The following is a 25782-nucleotide window of genomic DNA, read 5'->3' on the forward strand; positions in this document are numbered from 1 at the left end:
CTGTAACAGTCCTGACCTATTTATGTTAGTTTTTATGTGTTTATGGTCAGGGCATGTGTTTTGGGTGGGCAGTCTATGTTACCTGTTTCTATGTTGGTTTCGGTTTGCCTGGTATGGCTCTTGATTAGAGGCAGGTGGTTTGCATTTTCCTCTAATCAAGAGTCATATTTAGGTAGGGCATTATCACTGTGTGTTTGTGGGTGATTGTCTCCTGTGATGTCTTCGTGTCGTTATCGATGTATATTCACAAACGGGACTGTTTGGCTGTTCGTTTTGTTTCGATGTCGTCTGTTGCCTGTTCGTGAGTTTACGTTTCAGTTATGTAAGTTTATGTTCAGGTTTTCGTTCTACGCCGTTTTGTTATTTTGTAGTTTGAAAGTGTTTTGTTTAGTTTTCGTGTTGCCATCAGTTTTCGTTATTAATAAATAAAGATGGCATATTTCCCTGACTCCGCATTTTGGTCCGAAGATCCTTCTCTCCTCACCTCATCTGAGGATGAGGAAAGCGACAGCTATTACAGGAATGATGATTGCCGATAATGGGCCTCTGTACGGCTATGTAGATATTCTGTTAAAAATCAGCCGTTTCCAACTGCAATAGTCATTTACAACATGAACAATGTCTACACTGTATTTCTGATCAATTTGATGTTATTTTAATGGACAAAAAATGTGGTTTTCTTTAAAAACCAAGGACATTTCTAAGTGACTCCAAACTTTTGAACGGTAGTGTAAGTATGTATGTATGTATGTATATATATATATATATGTTATATATGTACTCCGGACTCCAACATTGCTCGTCCTAATATTTATTAATTCCATTCTTCTACTTTTAGATGTGTGCATTGTTGTGAATTGTTAGATATTACGGCACTGTTGGAGCTAGGAACACAAGAATTTTGCTACACCCACAACAACATCTGCTAAATATGTGTATGCAACCAATAAAATGTGATTTGATTTTCATGAAGGTATCATCTATATTGGGACACTTCATTGTTTTGGCTCTTTTGATGAAACGGCTCATCATTTGGTCTCTAGAGACTCATTTTGATGGATACTAAGAGAGATGTATCCTAGATTGACATGTATAATGACATTATACATTCATTAGTTACATAGACAATAGTTAGGCTGAATGAGAGGTTTTTGCTGTGCGCTACATCAGGACATCATACAATGGAACAATGGCTCCCTCTACAGGAAAAACTGCAAACAGCGCATTCCCTTTCCATACTGGTGCCGGTGTGAAACTCGCATTTCACAATTAAGTGAACTCTTAGCATACACAGATGCTGTAAGTAGTAAGTGAATCCACAACAAACCATGAATCAATGTGTTAGTCCAAACAAAGCAATCAAGAGTTGACACGTTTATTGAGGACGGAGAGGTTGAGCTGAAAGACATCAGTGTTCAGTGGCTCCTTTTTGTCTTGTTTCCTTCTTCAGGAAGGGAAAGACAACCACAGCAGAGGAATGCCACATGCTTATTACTGGCACTACCACAGACCTATGACTGTCACTAACTGCCTCCGAGGCCACTGGCAGTGTTCCTAAAGGGGGCAGTAGGGCTGGGAACTGGGTCAGTGCACTGGAAAAATATCCTATCTGTAGCTATTACCTGAAGAGGGGTGGAAATGAATGAGCAATGGGCATTAAGTTAACAATAAAGAGACAGAAACTCAATAGCAACTATGGGCTAAAAGGGTACTCAAAGACAACTGAAAATACACAGTTACAGGTACATGCATTGGTGCGCAAACCAGTGGTGGAAAAAGTAGCTAATTGTCATACTTGAGTAAAAGTAATGATACCTTAATAGAAAATGACTCAAGTAAAAGTGAAAGTCACCCAGTAAAATACCACTTGAGTAAAAGTCTAAAAGCATTTGGTTTTTAATATACTCAAGTATCAAAGTAGATATAATTACTCAAATATACCTAAGTATCAAAAGCACAAGTTAAATATTTTCAAATTCCTTATATTAAGCAAACCAGGCAACACCATTTTCTTTTCTGTTTTTTATTTATAGATAGCCAGGGGCCAAGGGCCAACACTCAGACATATTTTACAAAAGGGATGTTCTCTTGGTAAGTGTGTGAATTTACCATTTTTCTGTCCTGTTAAGCTTTCAAAATGTAACAAGTACTTTTGGGAGTCAGAGAAAAAGTATAGAGTAAAAAGCACAATTGTCTTTAGGAATGTAGTGAAGGAAAAGTTGTCAAAAAATATAAATAGTAAAAAATGACTTATGTAAATAAAGGACTTTTGTAGTACTATAAAGTTTTTTTATTTTATTTATTTTTTATTTCACCTTTATTTAACCAGGTGGGCCAGTTGAGAACAAGTTCTCATTTACAACTGCGACCTGGCCAAAACAAAGCAAAGCCGTGCGACAAAAACAACAACACAGGTTTACACATAAACAAACACAAAAGAAAAGAACAATATATATATATTCTTTGAAAAATCCATGTATATTGTGTGCAAATGTAGAAGAGTAGGGAGGTCAAAGGAAATGTTGGCTTTGGGGATGACCAGTGCAATACACCTGCTGGAGCGAGTGCTACGGGTGGGTGTTGCTATGATGACCAGTGAGCTGAGATAAGGTGGGGATTTACCTAGCAAAGACTTCTAGATGACCTGGAGCCAGTGGGTCTGGCGATGGATATGTAGTGAGGGCCAGCCAACGAGAGCATACAGGTCGCAGCGGTGGGTAGTATATGGGGCTTTGGTGATAAAACGGATGGCACTGTGATAGACTACATCCAGTTTGCTGAGTATTTGGGGCTATTTTGTAAATGACATCGCCGAAGTCGAGGATTGGTAGGATAGTCAGTTTTACGAGGGTATGTTTGGCAGCATGAGTGAAGGAGGCTTTTGAACTTGTTCTCAACTGGCCTAACTGGTTAAATAAAGGTGAAATAAAAATAAATAAAATAAAAACTTTATAGTACTACATAAGCCATTTTGGGGGGTGTCTATACTTTACTATTCATATTTTTGACAACTAAAGAAAATGAGGAATACTTTTAGAGAGGGTCCAGATTGTCTAGCCCAGCTGATTTGTAGGGATCCAGATTTTGCAGTTCTTTCAGAACATCAGCTGTCTGGATTTGGGTGAAGGAGAAGCGGGGAGAGGGGGGGGCTGAGATGTTGCCAGCATGGCCAGCCGTGGAAAAATGCTTATTGAAATTAACGATTATCGTAGATCTATCGGTGGTGACAGTGTTTCCTACCCTCAGTGCAGTGAGCAGCTGGGAGGAGGTGCTCTTATTCTCCATGGACTTTACAGTGTCCCAAAACTTTTTGGAATTAGTGCTACAGGAAGCAAATTTCTGTTTGAAAAAGCTAGCCTTACTCCTAACTGACTGAGTATATTGGTTCCTGACTTCCCTGAAAGTTGCATATCACGGGGGCTATTCGATGCTAATGCAGAACGCCACAGGATGTTTTTATGCTGGTCAAGGGCAGTCAAGTCTGGGGTGAACCAAGGGCTATATCTGTTCTTAGTTCTACATTTTTTGAATGTGGCATGCTTATTTAAGATGGAGAGGAAAGCACTTTTGAAGAGCAACCAGGCATCCTCTACTGATGGGATGAGGTCAATATTCTTCCAGGATACCTGGGACAGGTCGATTAGAAAGGCCTGCTCGCTGAAGTGTTTTAGGGAGCGTTTGACAGTGATGAGGGGTGTTCGTTTTGACCGCGGACCCAGTACGCACGCAGGCAATGAAGCAGTGATCGCTGAGATCCTGGTTGAAGACAGCAGAAGTGTATTTAGAGGGCAGGTTGGTCAGGATGATATCTAAGAGGGTGCCCATGGTTACAGATTTAGTGTTGTACCTGGTAGGTTCCTTGATGATTTGTTTGAGATTGAGGGCATCAAGCATAGATTGTAGGACGGTTGGGGTGTTAAGCATGTCCCAGTTTAGGTCCCCTAACAGTATGAACTCTGAAGATAGATGGGGGAGGATCAATTCACATATGGTGTCCGGGGCACAACTGGGGGCAGAGGGGGGTCTATAACAAGCGGCAACGGTGAGCGAAAGTATTTTTACTTACGTACTTTACACCCCTAGCCCAACCACACACTCACTCTTCCAAGCTGACAATTACTAGTGACCTCAGACCTTCCAAAATCAACACCTGTCAAGCATAAAAAAGCCAATTTCACAATAGCGAGTGACATCATTGTTTTCTGTTTTGGCCCCCGCTGACCTCCTACGGGGTTAAAACATCCCACACACTGCCTGGAGGAGCACAGTTCTAAACACAACACTGACTTTAATCAGTCACCCACCTACACACACACACACACACACACACACACACACACACACAAAGCGCACACACACGTGAGCGTACGCACACACACACACACTCACACCACACAAAATCATCTAGAGCATTTTACATTATATTTTGGTTACAATATGTACTGTGAAATTAGACAACACAACTATAAATCTGCCCCAAGCATACAGTGCCTTCAGAAAGTATTCATACCCCTTGACATATTCCACATTTTGTTGTGATACAGCCTGAATTCAAAATGGATTAATTACATTTTTTCTCACAATACCCCATAATGACAAAGTGAAATCATGTTTTTGGAATTTTTTGTTCATTTATTGAAAATTAAATACAGAAATATTTCATTTACATAACTATACACAGCAGGGGTTGGTACCAGTTCAGGGGACAGAACCAAAAACGGAAAAGAAGGAACAGAAATGGAACCTGGAACGAAAGTGACCCATATTGTTCCGGAACAGAGCCATTATTTTAAGAGCATGGGAACCGGTTAATAACGTTCTTTTACGTTCCAGGAAACAACAAACAAAGCGCCTATGCAAAGCACTCACTGTGTCACTCGGAAACATATTCCAGTGTCTGCCTGCAAGCTTAAAATCTTTGCCAGCGTGTGTAGGCTACCTGCCCCCCCCCCCCCCCCCCCCCCCCATCAGTAGCACTATCGTGCTTCAGAAGATAGGGAGAGAGATTAGCTAGAGAAGAATAGATTAACTTTTTCAATGCTAGTCAATGATACTATTGGCCTGTTATCACATTTCACATTGGATGTATTAACTACAAAAAGCTAAGACGTGTTTTTAATTCTAGTGCTGCTCTGCACACACAAGCATGTTAGTTGGCTAGCTCAAAGGACATTAAAAGCTCCTCCATAAAAGGCGCTCCTCCTAGGTATAATTCTGTGGATCTAATTAAGAGAACGCATGTCATAAGATGCCCAGCACTTCCATCCTCTTTCTCAACCCTCTCTCGCTCTCTCCCCACGCGTAAAATGTCAGTCACATCTTGCGCCATAGGCTACACTTGTCTGTCCATCACATATGTAAACAACTAACTTGCCTGCTTTATCTGCACTGATTGGTGAAGTAATTTAATGAGCTAAATGTACAAAAGCGGTTGATTTCACAGGTTAGGGCAGAACCGCTTCAGAACTTTATTTTGCTGGTCTGAAAAGTGGAGCGGAACGAATAAAATAGTGGTTCTGTTCAGAATGGAACTATTGGAAAATAATTTTGCTTCCAACCCCTGATCCACACCCGAGTCAATACTTTGTAGAAGCACCTTTGGCAGCGATTAAAGCTGTGAGTCTAGCCTTCCACACCTGGATTGTGTAACATTTGCGCATTATTCTTTTCAAAATTCTTCAAATTGGTTGTTGATCATTGCTAGACAACCCTTTTCAAGATTTGCCATGGATTTTCAAGTTGATTTAAGTCCAAACTGTAACTCGGCCACTCAGAAACATTCATTGTCTTCTTGGTAAGCAACTCCAGCAGAGATTTGGCCTTGTGTTGTAGGTTATTGTCCTGCTGAAAGGTGAATTCATCTCCCAGTGTCTGTTGGGAGCAAACTAAACCAGGTTTTCCTCCAAGTGCTTAGCTTCATTCCATTTCTTTTTTATCTTGAAAAACTCCCCAGTCCTTAACGATTACAAGCATACCTCTGGCAGTCTCTATGGGGGTACCACAGGGTTCAATTCTCGGGCCGACTCTTTTCTATCTATATATCAACGATGTCGCTCTTGCTGCGGGTGATTCCCTGATCCACCTATACGCAGATGACACCATTCTGTGTACATCTGGCCCTTCTTTGACAAACCTCCAAACGAGCTTCAATTCCATACAACACTCCTTCCGTGGCCTCCAACTGCTCTTAAACGCTAGTAAAAATAAATGCATGCTTTCCAACCGATCACTGCCCGCACCCGCCCGCCCGACTAGCATCACTACTCTGGACGGTTCTGACTTAGAATATGTGAACAACTACAAATACCTAGGTGTCTGGCTAGACTGTAAACTCTCCTTCCAGACTCATATTAAAACATCTCCAATCCAAAAATACATCTAGAATCGGCTTCCTATTTTGCAACAAAGCCTCCTTCACTCACGTCGCCAAACATACCCTCGTAAAACTGACTGTCCTACTGATGCTCGACTTCAGCAATGTAATTTACAAAATAGCCTCCAACACTCTACTCAGCAAACTGAATGCAGTCTATCACAGTGCCATCCGTTTTGTCACCAAATCCCCATATACCACACACCACTGCGACCTGTATGCTCTCGTCGGCTGGCCCTCGATACATATTTGTCGCCAGACCCATGTCATCTATAAGTCTTTGCTATGTAAATCTCTGCCTTATCTCAGCTCACTGGTCACGATAACAACACCCACCCGTAGCAGGTATATCTCACTGGTCATCCCCAAAGCCAACACCCCCTTTGGCTGGCTTTCCTTCCAGTTCTCTGCTGTCATTGACTGGAACGAATTGCAAAAATCGCTGAAGTTGGAGACTTTAATCTCTCTCACTAACTTTAACATCAGCTATCTGAGCAGCTAACTGATCGCTGCAGCTGTACACAGCCCATCTGTAAATAGCCCATCCAATCTACCTACCTCATCCCGATAGTTTTTATTTACTTTTTTGCTCTTTTGCACCAGTATTTCTACTTGCACATCATCTGCACATCTAATACTCCAGTGTTAATTTGCTCAATTGTAATTACTTCGCCACTATGGCCTATTTATTGCCTTACCTCCTCACGCAATTTGCACACACTGTATATAGACTTTTTTCTATTGTGTTATTGACTGTGCATTTGTTTATTCCATGTGTAACTCTGTGTTGTTGTTTGTGTCACACTGCTTTGCTTTATCTTGGCCAGGTCACAGTTATAAATGAGAACTTGTTCTCAACTGGCCTATCTGGTTAAATAAAGGTGATTTTTATTTTTTTAAATACCCATAACATGATGCAGCCACCACTGCACTTGAAAATATGGAGAGTGGTACTCAGTAATGTGTTGTATTGGATTTGCCCCAAACATAACACTCTGTATTTAGGACTAAAAGTTAATTACTTTGCCACATTTTTTGCAGTATTACTTTAGTGCCTTGTTGCATACAGGGTGCATGTTTTGGAATATTTGTGTTCTGTACAGGCTTTCTTCTTTTCATTCTGTCAATAACGTTAGTATAAAGGAGTAACTACAATGTTGATGTCACGCCCTGACCTTAGTATTCTTTGTTTTCTTTATTATTTTGGTTAGGTCAGGGTGTGACGGGTGGTATGTGTGTTTTTTGTCTTGTCTAGGGTTTTTGTATGTCTAGGTGTGTGTGTCTAGTCTAGACTTATGTAGGTCTATGGTGGCCTGGATTGGTTCCCAATCAGAGGCAGCTGTTTATCATTGTCTCTGATTGGGGATCCTATTTAGGTTGCCATTTCCAGTTTGGTTTGTGGGTTATTGTCTATGTGAAGTTGCATGTCTGCACTCGTTTATAGCGTTCACGTTTGTTTTGTTATTTTGTTCGTTTGTTTAGTGTTCTTCGTGTTTAGTCGTCTTGTATTAAAAATATGTATTCACATCACATTTGGTCTCCTCACTACAACGAACGTGACAATTGATCGATCCTCAGTTCTCCTATCACAGCCATTAAACTCTGTAACTGTTTTAAAGTCACCATTAGCCTCATGGTGAAATCACTGAGTGGTTTCCTTCCTCTCTGGCAACTGAGTTAGGAAAGATGCCTATACCTTTGTAGTGACTGGGTGTATTTATACACCTTCCAAAGTGTAATTAATAACTTTACCATGCTCAACTGGATATTCAATGTCTGCTTTTTTCATTTTTACCCTTCAACCAATGGGTGCCCTTATTTGCTAGGCATTAGAAAACCTCCCTGGTCTTTGTGGTTGAATCTGTGTTTGAAATTCACTGCTCGACTGAGGGACCTTACAGATAATTGTATGTGTGGGGTACAGAGATGAAGTAGTCATTCAAAATTCATGTTAAACACTATTATTGCACACAGAGTCCATGCAATTTATTAGGTGACTTGTTAAGGAAATGTTAACTCCTGAAATGATTTAAAGGCGTTGAATACTTATTGACTAAAGACATTTCAGCTTTTCAGTTTAAATTCATTTGTAAACATTTCTAAAAACAGAATTCCACTTTGACATTATGGGGTATTGTGTGCAGGCCAGTGACACAAAATCTCAATTTAATCCATTTTAAATTCAGGCTGTAACACAAAATGTGGAAAAAGTCAAGGGGTGTGAATCATTTCTGAAGGCACTGTACATGTGTACAAACACACAGAGGGAGTGAGTACGCTTGGGCAGGTTTCTCTATGAGGGGGGCCCAGGCTCCCTCCTCTCACAATGGCCAGGTGCTGGTGTGATGTTTGTGGGAGAGAGCGGGATGAACAGATCCTTTGTCCAAAGGCGAGGAGAGGGGGATGGAGAGAAGAGGTGATATAAGTGAACTGACATGGACTGGGCTCTGGTTCCCCTGTTCCAGAGGCTTAGGGAGCATCTCAAATGACACCGTATTCTATATACACTAAGTGCAGAAAACCTGCTCTTTCCATGACAGACTGACCAGGTGAAAGCTATGATCCCTTATTGATGTCACTTGTTAAATCCACTTCAAAATCAGTGTAGATGAAGGGGAGGGGACATGTTAAAAATTATTTTTAAACCTAGAGACAAGGATTGTGTATATGTGCCATTCAGGGGGTGAATGGGAAAGGCAAAATATTTAACATGATTAGTTTAATCACGTTATAATTAAACCTAGAGAATTGATTTGATAATATACAGTCTTCACATTTAATGATAGTCCAGACACGACATCAGGTAAACACTACATATATGATACATTTCTAAAAGTATATGGATTCGTTCATGCCTAAGTATAAAGGCTTAAATATGTCAGCATGTTGACACGTACCCTTTTCTAAAGTTAAAATATTCTACAAATATGTAAGCGGGTGCACTTGCATCAGGGGCATATCTTGAAGGCATCTCCCCCCAGATATCTCCCTGGATTCATACAGTAGCAGGTCGATTTCTGCGGTCCGGAATGCATGTAGAAATCTGTCCAATTACGGGGAATATCCTAGCTCCGTATATTAAATTAAGGACATGTGTATCTGGAGCATGTCTACTCCTTATATCGAATAAAATGTCAGATATACCGCATATACTGTAGATAAAGATATCCCCTGATATTTACACTTTTCGCCCAGTGCTTTGTTTCAGAGAGACAGCCTGAGAGTGGGGCAAAACTCTGCCTGGCATCTCTAATGTACCCCTGTCACTGCTGACACATGCATTATGCCAGGGAAAACTAAGAGGGATCCTTTGGCCCCCTGGACCCCCTCAAGGCCCTTAAGGCACTAAGCCTGGCATTTTTTATCCAGACAAGAGTCTTGTTTTGGGCCTGAGCACTCAGTGATAGATAACCAATTGTTCTCCCGGCCCTGGGCTGCCTTGAGAAGAGCACAGGGGAAGATTTTGTATTCCTTGACACGACTCTCCCTGTGTTCATGACTCAAGGTGCTTCCTCTCCTTGGGCAAAAGTGCCAGCGTTGCCCTAGCAACAACCTCACATGGGTCGCAGAGGTAAGCAAGCCCAGCACTGGTATGAATCTGATTTGAGCAAGTAAGTTAGTGAGTGAGTGACAAAGAGAGAGAGACAGAGAGAGAGAGAGAACGATAAGACAATGAACCGTGTAGGATATAGGGCCTAAGTTTATATGCTTTTGCACAGGCAGGCTAAAATAAATAATCTGGAGAAAAAATATTTTGTAGTTTACAGTCATGTAATCTCTGCCAAACCACATGAAACGTTTTAACAGTGCTTCCATGCTGGGAATAGTGCAAGTCTGGGAACAGTGAAAGTCTACGCAAGGTCTCAACAAAACTTCTGGAGCAGAATTGAAGTGAACGTTGCAAAATGTAGAGCGAAACAACTTTGTGATGAAAATAAACAGGGAAGTAGTTTATTGTGGTGTAGAGCCTGCAGGAACCACTTCCACAGCACCACAGGCCCGGCCAGACCAAACTGGCACATTTCAAAAAGAGAGACGTCCTTCCTTCCTTGACATTCCCACTGACTAGAGATGGTCGGATTGGTGAATGCAATAGGATTGTACTAACCTTGCTCTCACTCGTCCATTCACTTATTCGATCATTTATAACTTTCAGGAAGGAAGGAATGAAGGATGCATTTTTATATTGGAACGGGGCCCATGGCTCTCTATGCTCCATAGCACCAGCACGATCCAGGCTCAGACCCAAGCTCTGCCACATGCTCCGGGTGGCTGCCTGACACTGGGATAGAGTGGGTGGATGGCTGCGTCTGGGTGTGCCCATCACACAACATCACATGATCCAACCACTTCCTGAACCAAAGCATAGCTGCTGGTGGTCATGGTGGTCAGGTGGGTAGTCTCTGAAATGAAACCGTAGGGCTGAGTTTTTACTCTTAGCGTTTAATTTCTCTCCCACTATGCACATTGTCTTTCGCTGCTGCAGCAAAACAACATAGACTGAATAGCATGCAGTTAGGATGGCGTTTTTTTACGGGGTGATTGAAAAGGCAGATGTCAACTCCCACAGAGAGAGGAGCTGAACTAAAGGGAATATACTACATGTGGCGCACACAGACAGACACAGACACACGCATATGGAAAACCAGACAGGCTGCCATCCGTGCAGATTCAGCAGTAGCCCCCCCATACTTCCAGGTAGGACAATACTAGTATCGCGATACTCGTTAGTATCGTGGCAAGGAAACACAAAGCGGATTTAAACAAACACCATTGTGTTGTCATCCAGAGTCACATGCATTTATTTCCCAAGCTACAGCAAACAATATTTTACACACAGCAGGTTTTAACCTGTCTATCCCAGGCGTTCCGCTAGTGGAACTCCTCCCACATTCCACTGAAAAGGCAGAGAGCGAAATTCAAAAAATATTTTTTAGAAATATTTAACTTTCACACATTAACAAGTCCAACACAGCAAATGAAAGATACACATCTTGTGAATCCAGTCAACATGTCCGATTTTTAAAATGTTTTACAGCGAAAACAGCACGTATATTTATGTTAGCTCACCACCAAATACAAAGAAGGACAGACATTTTTCACAGCACAGGTAGCATGCACAAAGCCAACCTAACTAACCAAGAACCAACCAAACTAACCAACAAACAACTTCATCAGATGACAGTCTTATAACATGTTACACAATAAATCTATGTTTTGTTCGAAAAATTTGCATATTTGAGGTATAAATCAGTTTTATATTGCAGCTACCATCACAGCTACCGTCAAAAATAGCACCGAAGCAGCCAGAGCAATTATAGAGACCAATGTGGAATAACTAAATACTCATCATAAAACATTTCTGAAAAATACACAGCGTACAGCAAATGAAAGAGACAGATCTTGTGAATCCAGACAATATTTCAGATTTTCTAAGTGTTTTACAGCAAAAACACAATATAGCGTTATATTAGCTTAGCAAAATAGCAAACATCACAACAGCATTGATTCAAGCCAAACATAGCAATAACGTATAAACCACCAAAATATATTAATTTTTTCACTAACCTTCTCAGAATTCTTCAGATGACAGTCCTATAACATCATATTACACAATGCATATAGAGTTTGTTCGAAAATGTGCATATTTAGCGGCACAAATCGTGCTTATACAATGAGAATAGTGTCCATAACGTCAAGCAATCTGTCCGGCGCCATCTTGGAAAGGCACCTATTCTTATCGAAAACTATTCATAAACTTGACTAAAAAAATACAGGTTGGACAGCAATTGAAAGACAAATTAGTTCTTAATGCAATCGCTGGGTTAAATTTTTAAAATTAACGTTATTGCGCAATACAGCGTGCGATAAAGCAATGCTACACTGCAAGAAATGGCGTCTTATGCATTTGACTTTTTTCAACAGAACAATGAATTATCAGCATAAAGACTGCTTACTATCTGCTGAGCTTCCATCAGAATCTTGGGCAAGGTGTCCTTTCTTCAGAACAATCGTCTTTTGGCTGAAAGATGTCCTCTTGTCCTGTCGAATTAGCCGCTAACGTTAGCCACCCACTGGGGAGGTGCCCAACTAGTGAAAGCGCGTCACAAAGAAATCCAGGAAAATCGCAATAAACTGCTATAAGTCGGTTTAAATTAACTACCTTATGATGTCTTTAACACCTATAACGAATAAAAACATGACCGGAGATATAGAACTACTAAAACGAAAGCGTTTGCAGGACGCCATTGTGATGTCTTCTTGCGCCAGGCACACCGTTGAAAAGGACAGTACTTCCGTTCCACGGTCTTATATAAGGTCCCAGATTGCGCAATCCACTCCATTCAAATTCTCCCCGCTTACTGACATCTAGAGGAAGGCGTATGCAGTGCATGTAGCCCCATAGCTTACATTGGGACTTATAAACTGACCCCAGAACAGGGACCTCGGTTTCTGAAATCTCACTCCCTGACAGGAAATGTGCTGCAGAATGAGTTCTGTTTCACTCAGAGAAATAATTCAAACGGTTTTAGAAACTAGAGAGTGTTTTCTATCCAATAGTAATAATAATATGCATATTGTACGAGCAAGAATTGAGTACGAGACCATTTAAATTGGGAACGATTTTCCCCCAAAGTGTAAATAGCGCCCCCTATCATCATCAGGTTTTAAAGGACCAAAGAGTTTGGTCTGCTTCATGATTTTATTTTTTTCTATGGGAAAAATTGTAATGCTGGTATCGTCACAGCCCTACTCTCAGGGCCTGGTAGCAGTCAGACTTACTGTAGATCAATCCATCAATAACCCGAGAGAGATAGCAACCAGGAAGACCCAGAGGAATACTGCTATACTGGATTTAGCAGATGTGCACCTACCTATTCATGAATGCTCACAGGTGTATAGATTCATCTATACACACAGCAGGTCATACCATCTAATAACAGGACAACGACTCTAAGCACACAGCCAAGTGAACCCATGAGTGGCTTCGGGACAAGTCTCTTAATGTCCTTGAGTGGACCAGCCAGAGTCCAGACATGAACCCGATCGAACATCTCTGGAGAGACCTGAAAATAGCTGTGCAGCAACGCTCCCCATCCATCCTGACAGAGTATGAGAGGATCTGCAGAGAAGAATGAGATAAACTCCCCAAATACATGTGTGCCAAGCATGTAGCGTCATGCCCAAGAAGAGTCAAGGCTGTAATTGCTGCCAAAGGTGCTTCAACAAAGTCATCTGTAAAGGGTCTGAATACTTATGAAAATGCGATTTCAGTTTTTTATTTTCAAAACATTTCTAAAAACCTGTTTTTGCTTTGTCGTTATGGCATATTGTGTGTAGATTGATGAGGGAAAAAATCTATATAATCAATTTTAGAATAAGACTGTAGCTTAACAAAATGTGGAAAAAGTCAAGGGGTCTGAATACTTTACGAATGCGCTGTATATACAGTACCAGTCAAAGTTTGGACACACCTACTCACTCAAGGGTTTTTCTTAATTTTGAAAATGTTCTACATTGTAGAAAAACAGTGAAGACATCAAAACTATGAAAAAACATATGGAATCGTGTAGTAAGCAAAAAAGTGTTAAACAAATCAAAATATATTTTAGATTCTTCAAAGTAGCAAGCATTTGCCTTGATGACAACTTTGCACACTCTTGGCATTCTCTCAACCAGCTGCACCTGGAATGCTTTTCCAACAGTCTTGAAGGAGTTCCCACATATGCTGAGCCCTTGTTGGCTGCTTTTCCTTCACTCTGCGGTCCAACTCATCCCAAACCATCTCAATTGGGTTGAGGTCGGGTGATTGTGGAGGCCAGGTCATCTGATGCAGCACTCCATCACTCTCCTTCTTGGACAAATAGCCTTTACACAGCCTGGATGTGTATTGGGTCATTGTCCTGTTGAAAAACAAATTATATTCCCACTAAGCGCAATCCAGATGCAGAATGCTGTGGTAGCCATGCTGGTAAAGTGTGCCATGAATTCTAAATAAATCACTGTGTCACCAGCAAAGCACCCACACACCATAACACCTCCTCCATGCTTCATGGTGGAAACCACACTTGTGGAGATCATCCATTCACCTTCTCTGCATCTCACAAAGACACAGCGGTTGGAACCAAAAATCTCACATTTGGACTTAGGATAGAGGATAGATTTCCACTGGTCTAAATGTCCCTTGCTCATGTTTCTTGGCCCAAGCAAGTCTCTTGTTATTATTGGTGTCCTTTAGTAGTGGTTTCTTTGCAGCAATTTGACCATGAAGGCCTGATTCACATAGTCTCCTCTGAACAGTTGATGTTGAGATGTGTCTGTTACTTGAACTCTGTGAAGCATTTATTTGGGCTGCAATTTCTGAGGCTGGTAACTCGAATTTACTTATCCTCTGCAGCAGAGATAACTCTGGGACTTCCTTTCCTGTGGAGATCCTAATGAGAGCCAGTTTCATCATAAACTGCTTGATGGTTTTTGTCACTTGAAGAAAATTTCAGTTCTTGAAGTTCTGGAAATTTTCCGGATTGACTGATCTTCATGTCTTAAACTAATGATGGACTGTCGTTTCTCTTTGCTTATTTGAGCTGTTCTTGCCATTATATAGATTTGGTATTTTACCAAATAGGGCTATCTTCAATATACCACCACTACCTTATCGCAACACAACTGATTGGCTCAAACGCATTAAGAAGGAAAGAAATTCCACAAATTAACTTTTAGCACGGCACACCTGTTAATTGAAATGCATTCCAGGTGACTACCTCATGAAGCTGGTTTAGAGAATGCCAAGAGTGTGCAAAGCTTAACATTGTTTTGGTTACTACATGATTCCATATGTGTTACTTCATAGTTTTGATATGTGTTACATATGTGTTACTTCATAGTCTTCACTATTATTCTAGAATGTAGAATATTGTAAAAATTAAGAAAAACCCTGGAATAAGTAGGTGTGTCCAAACTTTTTACTGGTAGTGTATATGAAAATATATGTGGGTTTTTGGTTTCGGAATTACAAGGCACAAAGCAATTATTCTTAAACTTACCCAAGGCAAATAATTTCTCCAAAAGTAAATAAAAGTGTTGATATTAGTTGGCGGTGGTCTTTACTTCAACATAAGTGTTTTTGATATTTAAGTTCTTCGTTGTACACATCACAGACAAACTAAAATAGGTCCACCCACACAGACAGCGTGGTAAAGAAGGTGCAACCTCAGGAGGCTGAAGAGATTTGGCTTTTCATCTAAAACACTCACATACTTTTACAGATGCACAATCGACAGCATCCTGACGCCCTGTATCCGCAAGGCTCTCCAGAGGGCAGTGCGGTCTGCACAATGCGTCACCGAGGGCAAACTACCTGCCCTCCAGGACACCTACAGCACCCGATGTCAAAGGAAGGCCAAAAAGATCATCAAGGACAACAACCACCCGAGCCACTGCCTGTTCACCCCGCTACCATCCAGAAGGTGAGGTCAGTACAGGTGCATCAAAGCTGGGACCGAGAGACTGAAAAACAGCTTCTATCTCAAGACCATCAGACTGTTAAAACAGCCATCACTAACATAGAGAGGCTGCTGCCAACATACAGACTCAAATCTCTGGCTATTTAGTAAATGGACTTAATAAATATATCACTAGTCACTTTAAATAACGCCACTTTAATAATGTTTACATATCCTACATTACTCATCTCATATGTACATACTGTATTCTATACCATCTACTGCATCTTGCCTATGCCGCACGGCCATCGCTCATCCATATATTTATATGTACACATTCTTATTCACCCCTTTACATTTATGTGTATAAGGTAGTTGTTGTGAATTTGTTAGATTATTTGTTCGATATTACTGCATTGTCGGAACAAGAAGCACAAGCATTTCGCTACACTCGCATTAACATCTGCTAACCATGTGTATGTGACCAATAACATTAGATTTGATGCATTTCTAATACCCTTTAAGACTTTTTACTGGTAGATGTTTTCTAAGACCCATTTTCCATCTTTTTGACCAGAAATCAAATTGATTACTTATGCCTTATTTGTAAGATGTAAAATGGTTGAAAAACGTATCTCTCCCTTCATTTCCCCAAAATATAGACTCTTAGCTTTCATTTGACATCCAATTTGATATGTTCCTATGGACTTCATGCTGGTGCTCATGGGTCCTTTTACAAGGAAATGACCCAGGGCAAGTAACAAATCAATACAATTATAGTGTGCCGCTCGTGCCATTTATTAAACTTCCTGTGATATGAATTATAAACAACCACACCAGAGAGAGAGAGCAGGAGAGAGAGAGAGAGCAGGAGAGAGAGAGAGAGCAGGAGAGAGAGCAGGAGAGAGCAGGAGAGAGAGAGAGAGCAGGAGAGAGAGAGAGAGAGAGAGAGAGAGCAGGAGAGAGAGCGAGAGCGAGAGAGACAGAGAGACAGAGAGAGAGAGAGACAGAGAGAGAGAGAGAGAGAGAGAGAGAGATATCAATTCTCTGAACTATGGCATCATTAAGATTCCCTCTAGTGTCCTTTTTACATGTCACTGCTACAGGGTCAGGGGCAGGACGACATTGTCTTGTATGACTAGACACAACTGCATGGCATTTTAACTCTATTGACCTTATCTTCAACATTTCAGCACCAAGCCTGACAAAGATTTGATGTGGCACATTCAGACACCCGTAAAACCAGAGCAAGTTACTGGTAGACCATGCCAAGAGTCCAAAAATAAATCACATTTGATGATGGAACTGTTCAGCTCACCAACAAACAGTATGTGTGTGTGTGAGATACCTTCCATCAAAACACTGGTAATAACATGGACTGTGTGGAAACATAATGAGGAGGTTAGAATGAAACCTAACCTTTAAGCCTGTCTGCTCCCCAAATAACAGTGGATAATTGAGTGCAGATGTTGTAATGGACTGAACAGTTAGAGACTTTTTAAATTGTTTACATTTTAGTCATTTAGCAGACACTCTTATCCAGAGGAATTTACAGTAGTGAGTGAGTACATTTTCAATATTTTCTTCCCATACTAGTCCCCCATGGGAATCAAACCCACAACCCTGGTGTCACAAGCAGCATTCTCTACCAACTGAGCCACACGGGACCACTTGATGCAAGCCTCTACAGTTGACCATAATGGATTGTAAAAAAACCTATAATGGAGATTAATAAATGCTTGCATTGTAGTCAGAAGCTAGATTTCCACACAATTGGCGTCAGATTTATGCAAATATTAAAAAAAAAAAACGAAAATCTGAATTTTCCCATCAGTGGTGTTTGCACCAAATGGACTTGTGGATAAAAATCTGGTCTAGCCAACAGCTCATGGATTTTTTAATTTTTATTAAAACCTTTATTTAACTAGGCAAGTCATTTAAGAACAAATTCTTATTTTCAATGAAGGCCTAGGAACAGTGCCTTGAACAGCCTTGTTCAGGGGCAGGACGACAGATTTGTACCTTGTCAGCTGGAGGATTTGAACTTGCAACCTTTCAGTTACCAGCCCAATTTTCTAACCACTAGGCTACCCTGCAGCTCAGTGCTAGTAGGCTGTGTGGGTAGGCTATTCTAAATGACGAGATCGTTATGGATAAGAGCGAGAATATTTGTATTTGTCAAATGGCAGTCAAGCATAGATGATCATGTCACTGGAATAAGACCCTCCATATTTATTGGAAAGCCGCATCAAGATCACCGTGCACTAGTGGGAGTCGTAGTGAGAGGACCACACACACCATCTCATAGCGTGACTACAAGTTTAGGCCTACTTCGATACGATGGTTATTATATCAATATTTACGCACAAAGGCATTTCCACCGCAATTTCGAGAATAATACATCTTACCACACAAAAATATCCCACCGTGTCAAACGAACAAATTATCTGTTGGCATTTATAAAATTGTACGGAAACTTCCATCACAGCTGTCATTTTCTTCCCCATATTGTATGACTTTGGGATGGAAATGTGGTTAGTGGGTATAATTTTGACAAAAACCTCCACTTGAAAGACTCGAAAGACACTTGAAAGACACTTGAAAGTTTGACAATAGCTAGGTTTTCAGCCAAAAGGCAACAGATTTTATTGCGTATATAACAAAAACATTTGCATAAATAAAATATGCGCATTTCCCCACCAGTGTTGTGTTTCCACCAAACGGACTTGTTGTGTATAAAAATCACTAAGATATGATGTAGTGCACACAAAAATATATTTTTTCGCTTAAGATTTCATGTACCAAATAAAAATCTAAAGTTCAATGTGTTTCCATCGCATTTTCAATTCTACTGGTAGTTTTTGCCCCAAAACTAGCCATCAGCTGGCAGATACAATGCGGGAAGGCTGTAGGCTAGTTTACATGATGACATTATTATGGATGGACTAAGAGAGCGAGAATATTTGTATTTGTTCAATGGCAGTCAAGCATTTATTGGAAAGGAGCATCAAGATCATTGTGCACTTTCACCACCCTGTGAAGTTCATAAGTTATTTCATCTGTAGCTTTATAAACAGCATGGCTTCCGAGTAAGCTTTCTGCAGCGATACGCCATCCCATCTGGTTCGCGCTTAGTGGGACTATCATTTTTTTTTTAACAGGACAATGACCCAAAACACACCTCCAGGCTATGTCAGGGCTATTTGACCAAGAAGGAGAGTGATGGAGTGCTGCGTCAGATGACCTGACCTCCACAATCACCCAACCTCCACCAAATTGAAATGGTTTGGGATGAGTTGGACCGCAGAGTGAAGGAAAAGCAGCCAATGAGCGCTCAGCATATGTGGGAACTCCTTCAAGACTGTTGGAAAAGTATTCCAGGTGAAGCTGGTTGAGAGAATGTCAAGAGTGTGCAAAGCTGTCATCAAGGCAAAGGGTGGCTACTTTTAAGAATTTCAAATATATTTTGATTTGTTTAACACTTTTTTGGTTACTACATGATTCCATATGTGTTATTTCATAGTTTTGATGTCTTCACTGTTATGGTTGCTCAGTTGCGCACTGGGCTCTCCCAATCCTCTTTCTATTCTAGAGCCAGTTTGCGCTGTTCTGTGAAGGAAGTAGTACACAGCGTTGTACGAGATCTTCAGTTTCTTGGCAATTCCTCGCATGGAATAGCCTTCATTTCTCAGAACAAGAATAGACTGACGAGTTTCAATAGAAAGGTATTTGTTTCTGGCCATTTTGAGCCTGTAATCGAACCCACAAATGCTGATGCTCCAGATACTCATCTAGTCTAAAGAAGGCCAGTTTTATTGCTTCTTTAATCATGACAACAGTTTTCAGCTGTGCTAACAATTGCAAAAAGGTTTTCTAATAATCAATTAGCCTTTTAAAATTATAAACATGGATTAGCTAACAACATGCCATTAGAACACAGCAGTGATGGTTGCTGATAATGGGCCTCTGTACACCTATGTAGATATTCCATTAAAAATCAGCCGTTTCCAACTACAATAGTCATTTACAACACTAACAATGTCGACACTATTTCTGATCAATTTTATGTTATTTTAAATAGACAAAAAAAAGGATTTTCTTTCAAAAACAAGGACATTTCTAAGTGACACCAAACTTTTGAACGGTGGTGTACCTGTACATAATGTTCCCTCAAATATTTTGGGGAACTGAGCAAATGTTAGGTCTTGTGAGCAGAAACTTTTGTATTGTATGTAATTTTGTACAACTTCCAGCGCGGGTTTACAGTGAACACTGAGGCTGTACCCTTACAGTTTTAGACCGTAGCCAACAGGCTATTGTGGCTATTTGTGACCAACCGCCTCAATTCTGTCTTATGTAGCAACATTTGAAATTGTTTTTTACATTGGATAAAAGTAGAGACTGAGGTAGAAAATGGTATATCACACACAGCAGTTGAGGATCAATGGTAAAGTAATTATGCTTTGAAAGTGAATACATTTGTAACCCCACTTTTGAGAAAATGGCCATTGAATATTTTAGTACCCCTACAGGAGAGCTCTTCTTTGTCTACACCCATTCGGCATCGTGCACACCCTCTTAAGCCGTAGCCCCACCCATCTCTTTAAGGATTTACGTGTGAGGCCATGTGCTAAACAGAGTGAGTAGTTTAGTATACAACAAAAGATTTCAAGACTAAAAGTGGTAAAAGTAGCAGCCTACAATAAGGAAAACTCCAGGTAAAAATACACTTTGTATTTGGCCTATTTCCTAATCTGACTTTGGTGCAGGTCATGTTGTTCTTCACATTACCTTTGCTGGTAAACACACAGTATATCAAATAAAATCGGTTTATTTGTCACATGCACAGGATACAGAAGGTGTACAGTGAAATGGTTACTTGCATAGTAGCAATATCAAAAACAAATATTTGACCATTATTAGATTACTCTTACCCAACACACTTGTCTAAATTGATGGGTCATGTGAAAGAAATGCTATAACCACTCCCCAGCCACATCTAGCTAAGTGGATGGGTCACTATTGTCTAGACATGTACACATGTTCATGAAATACAATAGATGACCGTAATCACCCCTAGACACACCTGGCTAACTTGATGAGTCATGTAATCATCTGATGAAGTGGAGTCTTTTGTTTAGACATGTAGCTAGCTAGCTAAACAATGAACCGGAATAATCCCAACTCATACTACTATCAATACAAACATTGCCATAGTTGTAGTATGAATCTGCAGGTAGCTAAAGCTAACCAACTAGGTGCAATGTTAGCTAGCAAACATTAGGCTATAACTAGCAATGCATATTAATTTCTGATTTGAATAATATTACTGCACAGGTCATACACTTAACGTTAGCTAGCGAGCCAGCAAGCTAACGTATGCCAGCTATCTGACAGTATGCTTTAACTTGCAATGACAACGACTTTCAGACAAATTTATAAACGCATTATATCTGAAAATGTAACCAGACTCTTACCCGTATACAAGGATGAACTCGTCACGGCAGAATGAAACCAATCCAAACTCATCTCCCGGCATGTCCAGCCCATCCATTATCTCAGCCAATCATGGCTCACGGCAAGGTTCATGTCTTTTTCCATGGCTGTAATTGAACAATTTTATTTGTATTTACGGATGGAATACACGTTTGTTAAGGCACATGAAAGTTCACGTTCCAGAAGGCATTTCTGCAACAAAAAAAAACATTTAGTAAAAAAAAAGGTTTACGTTCAAATGCCTCCTCATCTGTGACATGCGACATTCACCTAGTTTCCTGATACGAGTAACATTTGAGCATAATGTAGGCCTACCAACAAACCAATGAAGCAAATCCCATAACATTTTCACATGGAAATCGCTTTTGATTTCTATGATATAGCCTACAGTAGCCTATATGTGGTGTTCAATGCAGTCCTACATTGCATGAGACTTTTGAAAATGTTTTTACATGATAAAGGGCTTGACATTAATTATTTTTTACTTGGTCTGTAACACCATGGGCCAAATAGGTGACTGTAAATTGCAATGTACTTTACAAAATAAAATGAATTATTATTACCAAATAGAGAATTAGACAATGTAGGCTACCCCTCAACCTTTTGGCTTATTTGCATATTCAAGTCTGTCTCAAAATACAACACTGTTCCTTTAACTTTTTCAAGTGTGAGTTCCAAATATCTCTTTCACCCCAGCGTGAGTTGTTTCATGCACATGATGTCAGAAGGCTCTCACTTTTCAAAATGTGATTGTTACGCAATAGTACAGTTAACACTCACTGTCTGCGAATTATCTATAAGCAGGTTCGACTTGTCAATTTCTAATTATTTTCTAACAAGTTTTATTTTCTAACAACAGTTTGAATTGAGGTGTGTTCCACCTCAATAATTCATAATAGAAGTATCTCATTTCACCTTTGTGGACAATTTATGTTTGAGGCTTCACTGAGGCAGACAAACTTCTCTTTTCAAGAAGAGCCCAATCACTTTCCCGGTGTTTCTGCAGAACTGGCACATTTTCTGGCTGGAGCTCGCATTGCCTTCATTGTTGTTTACCTCACAAATAATAACTTGGGACATGTGTGAATTCCTATCAAAGTAAGTGCCTTATTCTCTGGATATCGTGTTGCCGTTTCTACTGCAGCATACAGTATGTATGTATGTATGGAGCATGATGTATTTACAGTTTCTCAAATGTTTAAGTTCTGGTGACAAATAATGCATTCAGATTATAGCATAGATAGTAATGGACACCTATGATGTGTGTAAAATACTTTTTGGAAGGTTGTACTGTTTATGATGAGCTAATGCTAAGCTATTTGCCAGCTATGTGTGGCGCCATGTATGTTGACATTATACAATGCATTCTGGGTGTCACGTAAACATCTGTCAGACCAAATACGTTATAATGAGGTAAAGGAATGGTTCACTCATCTTTCGAGTAAACTTCTGAAAGTGAATGATCATAGACGTCACACCCCTTTCAACATGCAAACTGCAAACAGACCAAACTCATATTGTCATCTTTGGTAGACGTGAAAAAACAAACATGGTGGTGCGCACAAACTACCCATTGGCAGTTTACTTTCGATATTTAGAAAGTGTTTGACTCAATTACTTAGATCACTGGTGAGGTCACCTGTGATGTGATGCATTGTAAATAGTAGCTAATCATATTATGGTTTCTGTCAGCCAAGAGTTAGCTACATATTACCGCTTGTGTTAGGTCACTCTTTCCTCAGTTAACACAATGTAGGCTACATTAGTCCTAGTGCTATGCTGTCGCTATTTCTGAACATATAGCTTGAAATGTAGCCTGCATGTTTTGTGCTCTTGTAGAAAGCAGTAACTCCCCATTGCTGACCTATACTTATCTATAACTGGGCTAATAACACATTAGCTAGAAAAGAATATCAACAAATGTTCACACGCGCTGCTCTGATCTGAAAAGTGCATTCCCTACAGGTGATTGAAAGATCGTTCATGGGCTACCCCTGCCAATAGAATTCTACTCCGTTGCACTCTGCCTACAACAAAATCATAGACTCAATCTTGCAACATTATAGTTGTTTTGTTTTGTAGCATTGGAAAGGGGCTGATTAAATGTCGATTCTATCACAGAAAAAACATTGATCTATACAGTGCAAACTAACGAGGTGAACTTCAATTTCTTGCATCTCTGCGCAGCCTGTAAGTTCTTCTGTGCGGCAGTCCTGGTGGAGGGGCATTCACTTTTAAGTGAAGGAAGGGAGGTAGGGGGAGAGGGAGTTTCTTCCACCAAACCAATCTACACCCATCTATCCACTCTCTCCCCCCACATCTAGTGGTGCCTTCTGTCAACTTTCACAAAAAAAAAAAAAACTATTTAAACATTGTATTAAAATAATTTAATCAGAAGAGCAGTTGAACAAAAGTGAGAAAATGTAAGACGAAGGGATGCCAACAACAAAGCAATTTCACCTAATGTATCCTGGAGAGAAGGAGAGAGAGAGCATGGGGCAGTTGAGGGATCATTCAAATTCTGTGACAGGAAAGGAGAGGATGGTCTCAGGACCAAGCGTTCTGATATGTTCTGTCCAGTTGTATCTCAAACAGACATGCAGGTGCCATCAACCAGCCTACATGCCATCTGTGAGTGAACTGTGAGGATGGGTGAAGACAGAGAGAATAATCACTATTGAGCATTCCATTTAAAAAAGAGTGTAAAACTGTTCTAGAGTCATATTGTTTCAGCACTGTAGGGTACAGCAGGGTTAGAGAGATATACAGTAATCCCTCGTTTATCGCGGGGGTTACGTTCCGAAAATGACCCGCGATAAGTGAAATCCGCGAAATAGAAAACTTTTTTATCCATATAACTTTTTATATCCATATAACTTTTTTATCCCTATCCATATAACCAGCCTCTATCCATGTTTCGTCAACATTATGGGGTTAGGAGATGTTCGAAATTACAAGATAATTTGGCCAACTTAATGTAAATTTGCCAAGCTGTTTTATGTACGTACACATAACTGCACGAGACGACAAAATGATAGCACAATTCGTAGCATGTTTTGATACAAGAAGCGGGAGTGAGTTTTTAGCGAATCAGAATGCAGAGCACAATGCACCAAAAAAATAAAAAAATGCATTATGAAAATCCGCGAAATAGCGAATCCGCGATAAGTGAACCGCGAAGTGGCGAGGGATCACTGTATAGACGTATAGTCATGGAGACCGGCGTATTGCTTCTCATCACGGTGTTGTAGGAGCCAGTAGTGCAGGACCTTGAGAGCATGATGTCCACTGGATAGGGAATGACAACTGTGAATGGTCCTCGTGAGTGAGTGAAAGAGAGGAATGAGTAATATCAGACTGGCTCCGTATCACTGCTCATCAGCCCTTGAGACAGGGGCTATGTATACATCCTGAGAAGGAAGCCAATTGTCATGAATTTCAGTGAGCAGGAAAGGATGTTTGAAGTGTACTCATAACAATAATAACTTACTGTATTGGCTAATGTAACTACATGAAATTCATGATGATCTGCTCAGATACCATGCTGTGCCCTTCCCCTGCGGGAACATTCACACACACACCATCGCTGACTATAGCTTAATTGGATATTGTTGCATGTGTAAGCAATAGCTAAATTAGCTATGCAAAGTGCCAGATCGGTCAAAGTGCCAGATAGTAACTGCAGTTCATTATTAATCAGTCAATAAGCACCATCATCCACCCAGAAGGTCTAGCTAAGTTAGCTACAGAAAGTAATGGAGAAATCTCACCTTTCTTCAGCTGGTAGCTCTGACCAGGCAGCTTCATCGTGTAGCATGAGGGACTAACTTACTTCCACTAGCTAACATGACTATAGCCAGTAGCCAGGTAGGGCTAGCTAACCAGCCAGCCTGCTAGCTGATCAGTAGCCAGCTTGCTAGCTAGCCAGTGGTAGCCAGCCAGCTAGCTAGTGCAAGCCAACTTCGTTCAGTTGTTGAGTTTGTTCTATCGGCGTGTTGATTTCATGATAAGGTCTACAATCTACATCTTAGCTAACATGAGTATTTTTATCTTCCTGTCACACTCACACAGTCTAATCCATTATTTGTGCTGCCAACCTAGGCTGTAAACACCCATCCCAAGCCCTGTGAATATTCTATGAGCTTTCAGGTATGAACAGAACAAAAAACGAAAATGGAAAATTTGAATAAAATGTGTTGTTATTTGTTTGTTATTCCATGTCCAATTTTAACACAATAAATGAGAAAACAAGTTAATGTCCGATTTTCGTTTTTCAAATTCAGAAACCCAAAACGAAAATCTAGCTGTTTTCCATTTTTCCACTTTGTCTTCTGAATCAAATAACCAATGACGGGACGATACACGGACCCCTACCATTAAATTGTTGCACATTTCAATGAAAGAGAAATACACTAGGCATTAGCGGCTACAATGTATTACGGATTTGGGGACAACTTTGTACCTGCCATT

General features: G+C 40.4%; 1 protein-coding gene across 3 annotated transcripts in view; it reads right to left on the reverse strand.

The window, feature by feature from the left end:
- The window catches only part of LOC129825967 (rhotekin-like), a 124442-nt gene that overhangs the window by 97973 nt on the left and 687 nt on the right, over positions 1–25782 (reverse strand). The window lies entirely within an intron of this gene.

This window comes from Salvelinus fontinalis, chromosome 28 (assembly GCF_029448725.1).
Source record: "Salvelinus fontinalis isolate EN_2023a chromosome 28, ASM2944872v1, whole genome shotgun sequence".
Taxonomy (NCBI): Eukaryota; Metazoa; Chordata; class Actinopteri; order Salmoniformes; family Salmonidae; genus Salvelinus; species Salvelinus fontinalis.